General features: G+C 36.5%; 1 pseudogene; it reads left to right on the top strand.

Annotated features, from left to right (window-relative positions):
- The first annotated feature begins 10730 nt into the window (after window positions 1-10730).
- On the top strand, window positions 10731-12382 carry LOC110229255 (annotated as a pseudogene).
- The last annotated feature ends 506 nt before the right edge of the window (window positions 12383-12888 follow it).

The following is a 12888-nucleotide window of genomic DNA, read 5'->3' as shown; positions in this document are numbered from 1 at the left end:
TCGCAACACTAGGCAATTAACAACCGAGTTTTGCACTTTCTTTGGTGGAAACTTAGTGACTTGGAAGTCCAAGAAGCAAAAGATGGTGTCATGTTCAAGTGCGGAAGCTGAGTATAGGGCCATGAAGAAGCTAACTAATGAGTTGACATGGTTGAAAGCTTTACTCAAAGACTTTGGGATTGCGCAAAAGACTCCTATCATGTTTCATTGTGACAATCAAGCGGCTATTCACATTTCTAACAACTCGGTGTTTCATGAGAGAACCAAGCACATTAAGATAGATTGCCACAAGACTCGTGAGAAGATCGAAGATAGCACAATCTTACCTTGCTACACCAAGAGCTCGGATCAATTGGCCGATCGATGTGTTCACCAAGGCTACGAGTATTCAAGTTTGTCAATTCATTCATGGCAAACTTGGACTCATTGACCTCACACATCCTTGATAAAGCTTCGCAAACTTGTGGGGATAATACTCTTTTTCCCTAAGATTGGTTTTGTCCCACGTGGTTTTCCAATTTTAGGTTTTTAATGAGGTTATTTCACACAAGTGTCCAAGTTTATACAACAATGAGAATTGTAGTATAAACTTGAGGGGGAGTGTTAATCAAGAAGGTATTTGACATTAACTAATTCATAGTTAAATGTTAAATATAGTTACTTGAGGATCAAGTTACAATTAATAAGAGAGAAGAGAAGAGAACCTAACGATCGTGTTGACCGTACGGACACGCGGGTTGGCTAGAGCTTATCATGTCGTGGTCTTTCCGCGTGTCCTTATTCCCTTATCCTTTTGTGACCGTTGTGAGCTGTGCTAGGCTGTCACAAGGTGTAAAGCATGCGGCTCTATGAAGGATGAATGAGGATGCAATATGTGTTATGTGCACCTACTTCTGTGAATCAATCCTCAAGTACACATTTTTCTGTGGATCAATCCTCAAGTACTACAAGCGATAGGTTGTGCATTTGCGACCCTGTCAATTGTTTTTACATAAGGTTAAAAACCTAAGTTCGTTTGGGTGAAACATGTGAGGTCACTTTAGACCCCATCACTCGTTAGGTTGATTAGTGATATGAGATCACTAGTTAATGTCTATAAAAAAAACGGGATGGGTTATTTTAGTGGAGCATCGTGACAGCGAGTAGAGCAGATTTCCCAGTTATGTCGGAATGTGCAACAAGTCCTGTTAGAAGAAACAGAATTTCACAGATTCCTGAAATCCCTACTATATCAGCACCGCAGAGACATAAATCGAGTAACAACGGGGACAGTGGTTTCTTGATGAGCTGCCAAGGCTCATAAATCTGTTAGAGTTTCAGATGATTTAGACAGAAGAAGGAGCGTGAATAAGAAACAACCGAGTTACGTTCCTAAGAGTTTCTGAACACATAGAAGGATTAGCAGCAACTAGGTTTCACACACGATCATCTCTTCTTTATAGCCAGTGATTGCAAAAAGTAAAAGAAAACGATTACATTCTCTTATCTCTCCTTATTTGTAATTTCTACTAAGTGAGAAAGATTTGTAAACTTATGTAATGTATTGTTGATTCTTGATCACAATGTCATCTTCGAGTTGGAAATCAAATCAATTTTTATGGTTTTCTTTGATACCTCTTGATTAGAAAGTGAATATAACATTTTGCTGAGTCAAAAACAGAGATCTCAAATTCAGCAAGATAAGTAAACAAAATCAATTTAACCCCATCAAGTTTTGCCGTTTTTTTAAAAGTATAGTCTGAAAAGAGATATATGAGTTTTGTCTTAGCTTCAGAGTCTTGATTCAAATGTACAAGAGATTGACATACAGAGTTAGTAACGAGGAAACTAAAACCAATGAAAAGGTCATTTTAACAAACATATCTAAGGCTGGCCATGTATGTGTCTGAGATAAAAGTAAAGTAGAGAAAAACCTTAATTGTTTGAAATACGAAATGATGTGAAAGAATAAAACCAAAGAGCTTACAAAGATAAAAAATGCAAAGTTGATGACTCTGTAGCCTACTCGTTAACTTTATATAGTCATTATTTACACTACAACATATCCAAACAGACATATACACACTACAATAATACATATAAACAAACGGAAATTGCCATCATATTATTTTTTTTTTGTCGTCTGGATTTATTAACTATTACAAATTATGAGAACTATTACATAGACGATTCTACCATGGACAATTCTTTCCGATCCTATCAGATTCACGACCATACTTCCTTCTTCTTTCTCTATGTTGAATCACGGCAAACGGCTTCAATTGCGCATCACTGGAGATCTCCTGTAAACTTGCCTCCATTAATCTGCATAATTGTTAATAAATCACAATACCTGGGACTCGAACCCCAGACCTCTTGGTGTAGAAGCATTAATCAACCCTTGGTTAACCACTGGGCCAAGGGGGCTTCCACGCCATCATATTATTTACCAACCGAAAAACTAGCCCATGCTGTAGCACGGGTATATACTAGTTAACTTTATATAGTCATTAGTTTTACTTTTTGGATTCTATCCTTTAGTCATTTTAAAAAATAAAAATAAATAGGATTATCGTACACTAAATAAATAATAAAAAAAACTACACATTATAAATCCAGTAATTAGATTGTAATTTATATATAAAGGCCAACAACAAACAAAAAGTCACAAAATTATATAGTTAACTCTTATAAATTTAATAAGATTAGTGTTTTATCAATTAAATTAAAAGACATAACTAAACTATAAATTAAGAAAAAATCATTTTAAAAAACTTAACTATTTATTGATATATTATTTATATATATATATATATATATATGTAATTTACATGCTTATTAATTTATGATATTATTTGGACCATATTTTTATATAGGAGTTTTAAAAAAATATTATCTTATCGAATTTTATCAATTTTTACACTGACCCGACACGGGACCGATAATATTTATTAATTTATAGTGATTATTAATTTATCGAGTATTAATTTATAGAGGTTTTACTGTACATTTTTTTTTTTTTGGAAAATCACAAAATTCTCATTGAAAAATCAAAAACCCCTTTCTTATTTTTTTAGATATGATTGACCCAATTAGTGGTTATTAAAGATAAAGATATGAACTTATGTTTTTTTTTTAGATATGATTGACCGAATAGTATGTTAGAATATATAGCAAAATTCACTGTTCTAAAATATGATTTTTTCGTTTTTTTAAGATATTATTGACTCAAGTAATGATTATAATATGTAAATAAATTCACTGTCTAAAGATAAAGGTAAGATTTTGTTTCCTTTTTTTTTTAATAGATATGATTGACACTAGTAGTTGTTATAATATGTAAATAAATACGCTGTTTAAAGATAAAATATGATTTTTTCCCTTTTTTTTTAGATTTGATTGACCCAATTAGTAGTTATAATATATTAAAAAGTTCACTGTCTAAAGATAAATATATGATTTTTTTCATTTTTTTGGAAGATATGATTGACCCAATGAATGGTTTATAATATGTAAATAAATTCAAATGTATTAAGATAAATATATGATTTTTTTCCTTTTTCTTTTTTAGATATGATTGACCCAATTAGTGATTGACCCTAAGGGGGTGTTATTCAATGGTGGAGTTAAAGTCAATTCTTTAAGGTTTAGATTTATTTTCTGATATTGGTTTTAAGAATCTGTTTGTGTGGATTTCAAAATCTCTGCAGTATATCTTGGATTTTGATTCTAATAATTTACTCATGAAACTCCAAAGGGGTTTCATTTCAAATGACTTAATATACAAAGATTTTACAAGTCTTTTAGTTTTGAATAACACTGGATTTTACAAACCTTAAAGAATTGACTTTAACTCTACCATTGAATAACACCAAACTTTTAAAATCTAATGAAGTATAAGATCTAATAACACCAGATTTTAACGTTAGATTTATAATCATTAGTTGAATAACACTGGATTAGTGTTGGATTTCAATTCTATTAAAATCCATCATTGAATAACACCACCTTAGATATGATTGACCCAATTAGTGATTATAATATACAAATAAATCCACTGTCTAAAGATAAAGATATGATTTTTTCCTTTTTTTTTAAGATTTGATTGACCCAATTAATGGTTATAATATGTGAATAAATTCACTGTCTATATATATGTATACATATATATATCTCTAAAGAATAAACTCTCAAACAAATCAGATCAAGAAGAAAAAAAGAAACAGAGCATCAAAAAATGTCAATCTTGCTCTATTCACTACAGGAAAAATGATTATCTATAGCGGCCGAATAACGCTATCTATCAATACTATAGCGTTTTAAAAAACGCTTCATCTTGTCCCGCTGTAATAGGTCGGTCACTTAATATAGCGGTTTTTTGCTCTGCTATTATTAATTACTCTATTATAGCGCTTGTTTATTTGCTATATTATATTTTATAATAGCGTTGTTTATCTGATATTAAAAGTCCGAAATAACAGCAGTTTCTAAACGCTACAAAAAAGATGACAATAGCATTTCAGTTTTGCTATTAATAACGTATTCATTTGTGCATTATAATTTTGCAGATACGACCCAATACCTAATTAATTTGCTTTTGGATCAGTAAACTTAAACAATAAAACACTCAAATACTCAAATAGGATTACCAAATAAAGTATTGCATTACCAAGTCAATGTCAAAGCAAATACATAAATCCTAATATAGATAAGTAGTTTCTCACACTAATAACTAAAAGCATTTTCAAGCATACATGAGTTTATCGTTTGGCCAAGCTAGTATGGAACCTAATGCGTCAACAATGGTTTGAAATTCAGAAGTTGCTCTCCACACTTTTGCATTTCCAACATGTACAACTTCCACTAAAACCTTACTTGCATTGGGACCTAATGGGGCATGATGGACTGTATCCGATGGATTAGCTGAAAAAACTCTCCCTTCTGCAACTCTTTCTCCAGAGTTGTTACAAGCTAGAAGAATGCATTTCTTCTTCACAGACTTGCTAGTGCTACCTGTGCTATTACTTACACTCTGCACCAACAAGAAATGTATTAGGCCATGTGATGTTCTCAAATATAAATGTAAAAGCAAAGTACAGAAATTTATACCCGTGGAGGTGATATTCTTTTATCCGATGATTCATCCCTTGGAGATATAACCAGCTCATGTACATTTTGAATAGGCCATGTGATGTTCTCATTTAATGCATCAGCCATGATTGCCATTTTTTCACTTGGTCTCCACAAAGGTGCCACTCTGTTAATCACCTTATCAATAGTAACAATGGCTGCAAGAGGACCAATAGGTATATTGTTGAACAACTCTTTTGGGTCAGTTGACAACAAGCGATCCTCAGCAAACACAGTATCAGCCATATTCCAGCCAGTAATGAAGATTTTACCAAGTGATGCTTGAGAATCCTAAGGATTGATACATACAGAAGGATATGTAATGCAGATATATATTTGTTATTTAGTTTTAAAATGAATAAGTAAAAATGCTTACCGATGAGTACTCTGCGTTCTTTTTCACTGTTTCTGGCCCTGCATCAGTGTCTAAAACGATCTTATCGCTTGGCCATGAGATTTTGATACCAACAGCTCCACTAAGTAATGAAACTGTTTCTGTAGGCCTCCACAAACTAACTGTTTCTACTGACACATCCTTCACAATGACAGCCGCAGCATTAGGTCCAATTGGTATACGACCAATCTTGTACATTGGATCAGTTGAGCAGAATTCTCCTTCACCAACAAAAACATCATCATTTGAACACCAGTCAAGTATCTGACACATGACTCCTTTACTAACAGCACTGGCCTCAGATTTATCTCCCTCTTGACTCTGTTATTAACACAAACATGAAGTAATGTAAATAATATACAAGTAAACAAAAGTAATTTACAAATAACATACCTGTTTTCCTGTTAAACCAATAACTACATTTTGGAGTTCTTGAAGCTGTGATTCCAACTTCTCCATATGAGAGTCTCTAGCTAACAGAAATGCAAGCTTAGTAGCAGTTACCCCTCTTCCCAATCCTCTTATTCTACCAGGTCTGTCTTTTCCCAAAACTTGACTAACAGCATCTTCCTTAAGATTTGTTGTTGATGAGGAACCGATTTCACTATCAACAGACTTAATCTATTCCTAATACACATAAGCCAATAGAATACATATTAGTAATTTTAACTTAACATAGAAATTTGATAAAGTTCTTACAATTGTCTCAGCAAATTCTGGCCTAACAGGTCTCCCATATGCATGTGTATGTCCAGCAAGCCAAATCTTGCTTCTAGTCACTTCCTTAGGATTTAAACTCTTTTTTTTCTACAGTATACAAGCATTAGAGATAAATCTGATATCAGATGTAAACTATTATGAAAACCAAATATTACAGCTGAATAAGAACTCTAATAAACAATTACCATATCATGAGCTAGGCGAACGAAGCCTTTACGGCTGCTTGTTTGTGGAATTTGTTCTTTCCTCATCTTCCTCCTTTTACTACAAATCAGCATGTAGAGACATTATAAATAAAATTCAATAACATCAATACACATTTATGAATTCAAGCACAACCTTAAAAGCAGCAGTTTTCCTGTTCTTCACCCAATTATTCCAAGCTGTCACTGATTGTATGTTGCTTGGTTTTAGACTGAGTAATTCAGCTTTATCATTTGTAGAACGTACAAGAGTAGTGAGTTTCGATTTAGAAGTCCTCCATATATTACACATCTGCCTAAAAACAGCATCCTTTTGCCAATCTTCTTTCAAATTAAATCTCCCCTACAGTTATTTTCAATGTTAAATAAAAGAATACATCTAAGATAGAAAGTGAAATAGCTATGCTCAAAATGTACCTGAATTTCTTCCCATAGCATGTCTCTGATATCATTAGGTACGTGTCTCCAATCATGAATTAAGACAGGTACAGTCTCTCTCACAAGAACACCAAGGAATGATGATAGTGTCGCTGAGCCATCCCCTGCATGCTCACCAATAGCTGTGAATTCAACATCTAACAAGTCTTCAAGATGCTTTGCAAGATTGCGCATTCTAGTTGGTCCTCTTGTTCTCCTTTTCTTAATATGAGACTGTTGAGGATTAACATCCTCATTAGAAGGCTGCACTTGGTCTTCTTCAGACGGATGTGAGAGATGCTCTTCGGCAGCCACTTCTTCATCCTCTGATTCCTCTTCTGCATGTGTATGTACTTGAACCTATTCTGTAGCCGTATCCAATTCTGCATCAGGGACTTCTTCATCCTCACACAAGTCACTACCAGGCACATTAGTGACATTAACTGGATCCTTCTGAACAGTCTTCTTTTGCCTTTGCTTCCTATGTGTCTTTAATCCCACATCACCCCTCAGCTCAATGCCCTGTTGGCGATTACTGCGGCGAGTGTTGTTATTGAGTATTTTTGGAGGCATATTTTCAGAACCTAACAAAACAAAACTACCAACACATAGTTAGCACATATAATAGCATCAAAACACCCACAAACACCAATTTTCCTAACCAACTTTCCTAGATCAATCAATCCATAACTAATACTCCATCACAGTCATTCCTAATATAGAAATCATCATCATCAGAAGACTGATTATCTGCATCATCAACTTCCTGTAATGACATTGATGCAGAAACAAACTCCTCTTCTGTCTCTAGCTCATGATATCCTCTTGGTGGTGCCTTCATTACAACATACCAAGGGATGCCTCATGTTCTCTAGAATAGAAGACCTGTTTTGCCTGAGTAGCCAAAATGTAAGGATCTTGTGCAAAAGCAGCCTGGTTTAAATGGAGATTCACAAGAGTGAATCCATCTTCCTCTTTCACTCCATTGCCCTTGTTTGCCCAATGACACTTGAATATAGGGACTTGGAACATATGATAGTCCAACACTATGATCTCCTTTATAACTCCATAGTAGGCAACTATATCAGCAAGCTGTCTATTATCCTTGGCACTCGATCTGCACATGGTGAAAGCTTCATATGTGACTCCACTGTTTTGTGTTTTCCTCTTCATGTCATCTGTATGAAATATGTGTCCATTAATGACGAATCCCTTATATGACTGTGCAACATGTCTAGGTCCAAATGTCAACCATCTCAGCTTAGTTGAATGCTCCTTGGAGTTAGAAGGGATCTAATGTGTCAGATAGATAAAGCATAATTACTATTGTTACTGAGATAGACCATATATTATAAAGCAGATAAGTATAAACAATACTAACCTTTTCTTTTACCCAATGTGAGAACTTCTCTGCATGCATTTTTCCATAAAACAGTTTCACTTCTCATACATCTTCCATCCGTTGCTTGCAGTTCTTCTAAATGCATTCTGTTTACATTGATCACACAAGTCAATTAAAGGCAACTTAATATCAGATCTGGTAAAATGTAATACTAAAGACTTAGAGGTATTATGATTAACTTACTCAACATATGGATCCAAAACAGCCATGTTCATAAGAACATATCTATGTGTTATTTCTCTTTCTTTGTCAGTAAGTCTAACTTCAGTAGCTTTATGCAGTGGCCGGCCTTCAAGGAGTAGTGTATTAGACTCAACATCTTCTTTGCGATTTACTTGGTCTTGAACAGGTACAAAATTTTACAAAAACTCCAAGCAAAATGCCATACATTCTCCAGCCAAATATCCCTCTGCCATGCATGCTTCTGGCCTAGCAAAGTTTTTCACATAGGACTTCAGTGTTTTCATGTACCTACAGTTAAAGTATATTAGTGAAATGTTTATATAAGATACATGTTATAAAGAAATAACAATATTTATAATAATACCTTTCAAATGGATACATCCATCTAAAGTGCACTGGTCCACCCAAACGAGCTTCTCTTGCCAAATGTATTGGTAGATGAAACATGATATCAAAAAGAGATGGAGGAAAGAACCTCTCCAGTTGACACAGTGTCTCTACTAATTCAGAATCCAATGCAATGAGCTTCTCAGGGTCAAGAACACGCTGACACAATCTATTAAAGTAGTTGCATAGCCTAGTTACAGCAATCCTTGGACCTCTTGGTAGCAACCCTCTTAATGCGACAGGTAACAGGTTTTGAAGCAGGACATGATGATCATGAGACTTTAATCCAGCAATGATTGGTGGATCAACTGATACACAATTAGCAATATTTGCACAGTATCCATCAGGTCCTCTAAATTTAGATAATCTATTGCAGAATCTCCTTTTCTCTTCTTTAGACAACCAACATGCAGCAGGAGGTAAGTAGGTTCTCTTCCCCTTTGACTGTGCATGTAAGTTACTACGGATCCCCATATCTTCCAGATCTTTGTGTGCTTTCAAGCCATCTTTTGATTTTGTATTTATGGATTCTTGATAAATGAGTTCTCTGTTTCATCAGCTTTTTTTGTTTTCTTTCACTTTGAGCAACAATGAACGTTGATAATATGATCCTAGTTAGATCTTAGTCCCTTGATGCACTTCGTGTGGTTGTTGAATAATCAAGTAGAAGGGATGCGGAATGAGAATGGGTGAGATCGAGTAAAAGTTGGGGGTGATGGTGGGGTTGAGATCGAGTAGAGGGTCGAGTAAGCGAGTGGTTATGGGCTAATGGATCTGACCATGTGATCGAGTGGTTTTGGTCGAGTGGTTTTGGTGGTGAAGTGAGAGACGTGATGTGTGATCGAGTATGAATGATAGATTGATGATACGATGTGATCGAGTAGGATGAGGATTTGATGATGATGAACGAACCAATGATGAAAGCGAGATCGAGTGATGGTGAGAAGGTGAAGGGTCGAGTAGAACTTCCAAAGGCTGCGAGTTTCCTTTGAACTTCTGGGCTTGTTCGTGCTTGGATATGACACACCAAGAGCATTCACAAGTGAGAAAGGATATTACACACCAATCTCATGATCAAACAGAATCAGAAAGAGATTTTGATAAGAAAATGTTTGATGATCGATTACAAGGAGAAGAAGCGAAATATAAAGAGAAGAAGAGAGTTCTAGGGAGATGAAGAGTTATCCTAGGGAAAGAAAACGAAATTAAACACACAAAGACTGAATTCGAAATTTTAAAGAAACAGGCTTCTCCTTGGCGATGGGCTGCGAGACAACATTGGGCTCGAGTATAAGTGTGTGAGCTTGCCTCGTTAAAAACCTCTCTTGGAAAACCCATTGGGACAAAACCAAGAGGAGGGAAAAAGAGTGCAAGTCACACACCTCCAATGATGTCACTTAAACGGCTTGAATCACAACCAACGTGGTTGGACAAGCTTCCGGTTTAAGGCTGCCTTCCATGTGTTGTAGAAGTGTGTTGATAGCTTGATTCAACAACTTAGTCTTGGATCTTGTCATTGGTCCAGTAGCAACTTGCAATGACATATCCTCTTCAGCTCCAAGTGAATCATGCTCCTTAGCTCCCTGCATGGTCGAGTACTTCCTTGGTGCATTAGTATACTCGATCACATTGTCCTCCTTGTGGTCGAGCATGTGGTCGAGTACATCATCTGGTTCAGCATCAGCATGCTCGATCGCGTTGTCCTCCTGGTGGTCGAGTACGTGGTCGAGTGCCTCCTCTGGTTCAAGCTGTTCCTTAGTTCCTTGACCCAAGCTTCCCATGATCACATCATCCTCTCCCAGTTGAGAAGGATTTGACCTCAAATCTGTATTATCTGCAATAAAAGGGATAAGGTCAGCAACGTTGAAGCTATTACTCACATTGTACTTACCTTGCAAATCCAGGGAGTCCGTCTCTACCGATCATTGGCCATCTTCACCTTCTCCTCTCTCTTCTAATGCACAGATCATTAGATTAGATTTCCTCTCCTTAGGAAAACGTTCTTTTCGAAGATGGATCCAAACCAAGTCTCCTTCGTTGAATATGAATTCCTTTCTGCTCTTGTTAGCATGTTTGGTGTACTGCTTCGTCTTCTCTTCAATGTTCTTCCTACTTCCCTACGAACGAGGGGTCAATTCTGCCTTCTTCTTTCCATCCAGACTAACTCTTACCTTATGGAGATTACTGGAAGTTCATAAAGAAGCTCATGGTCACCAAGATCCTTGGACCTCAAGCACTCGAGAGGTCACAAGGCGTCCGTGCAAAAGAGGTAGAGCGGTTTTACTCAAACCTACTAGATAAGGCGTTGAAGAACGAGACCGTTGAGATTGCAGAGGAAGCTATGAAGCTAGTCAACAACAGCCTCTGCAAGATGATTATGGGGAGGAGTTGTTCAGAGCAGGACGGTGAAGCAGAGAGGGTCAGAGCAGGGCGGTGAAGCTAGTCAGATGCCTTGACGAAGAAGCTTTTCTTGGCTATCATCTTGCACAAACCGCTTAAGAAGCTCGGGATCTCACTGTTTGAAAATGAGTTAATGGATGTTTCTCGACAGTTTGACGAGGTGTTGGAAAAGATTATTGTGGAATACGAAGAGAAAGTAGAGGAACATCATCAAGGTACTGACATGATGGATGTCTTGTTGGAAGCTTGTAGAGCCGAAACCGCAGAGTATAAGAGCATCATTAACGTTAGTTTCTTAGTATAACTCTTAGCAATAAAAATAAAAAAAAATAATAAAAAGTTAAGAGAAGGAAGAGAGAGAATGTCTAAAAGCTCTTAGATAAGAGACATTCTTACAAACTAAAAACACGTATAGCTCTGTCATTGATCTATCTATATTAAAATATTAGAATATAATTGCAAAATTAAAATATTATTACTTTTTGTCTTTTAAGAAATCTCGTAACATACCAACGTTATTGATGCTCTAAGGTCACTAGAAATCATATCAAGGCCTTGTTTGTGGTAAATACTCCACTCTTTTGAGAACCCAAGCGAACACCATTCGTTTTTATCTGGACTAAGAAATGTATGCTATTGCAGGATCTTTTCATTGCAGGTACTGACACTTCGACACACACTATAGAGTGGATCATGGCTGAGATCATGAACAACTCTTACATTCTTGAGAGATTGAGAGAAGAAATTGATTCCGTTGTAGGTAATACAAGGTTGGTTCAAGAAACGGATCTACCAAACCTCCCTTACTTGCAAGCAATCGTCAAAGAAGGGCTAAGATTGCATCCTACCTCTCCTATTGTGATAAGGACGTTTGAAGAAGAGTGTAAGATAGGAGGCTTTTATATACCGGAGAAGAAAAAACTTGTTATTAATGGTTATGCTATAATGAGAGATCCTAATAACTGGGAAGATCCTTTGGAGTTTAAACCCGAGAGGTTTGTTCTCTCTTCAAAATCAATCCAAAAGGACGCGATAAAAGAAGAAGTCCTAAAATACATTGCTTTCGGGAGTGGAAGGAGAGGCTGTCCTGGAGCAAATCTAGCTTATGTGTCTGTAGAAACCGCGATTGGAGTGATGGTGCAATGCTTTGATTTTTTTTTTTGGTAGGCGAGCGGGAAGCAATGCCTCCCGCCATTTATTCAAACGAAAGAAAAAGAAAACTAAACACGAACACTTCTTGGGCGCGCAGTCCCATTAGCATCCTCTAACAGAATTAAACTCAACTCGTCAACCCGAGTCGGAAACAAATGAAAACCTAAAGGTAATGTAAACGCATAGTTAGCTAACCCATCCGCAAGACGGTTAGCCTCCCTATACACGTGAGCAATACGGACTATCCAGTCCCTTGATATGAAGCCATGGCACAATCGTACCAGGAACGACAGAGGGTGCGTGTCACTTATCCCTGTCTGAAGAAACCCTACCACAATCTCGGAGTCCACTTCTAGCTCTAGTCGCGTGATGCCTTGCTCCCAAGCTATATACAAACCATAATACACACCCCATAATTCCGCTAGTGGAGCCGACAAATGCCGATATTCAACGCGACCCTCGGGATCCTCTAGGTCGCCTGAGCATGCAGATGACTCCGTCTCAAAAACCTTCCCCTCTCT

Source organism: Arabidopsis lyrata (genome assembly GCF_000004255.2).
Source record: "Arabidopsis lyrata subsp. lyrata unplaced genomic scaffold ARALYscaffold_4, whole genome shotgun sequence".
Taxonomy (NCBI): domain Eukaryota; kingdom Viridiplantae; phylum Streptophyta; class Magnoliopsida; order Brassicales; family Brassicaceae; genus Arabidopsis; species Arabidopsis lyrata.
Note: the sequence above shows the minus strand (reverse complement) of the source record. Positions and strands in the feature narration are given on the sequence as shown.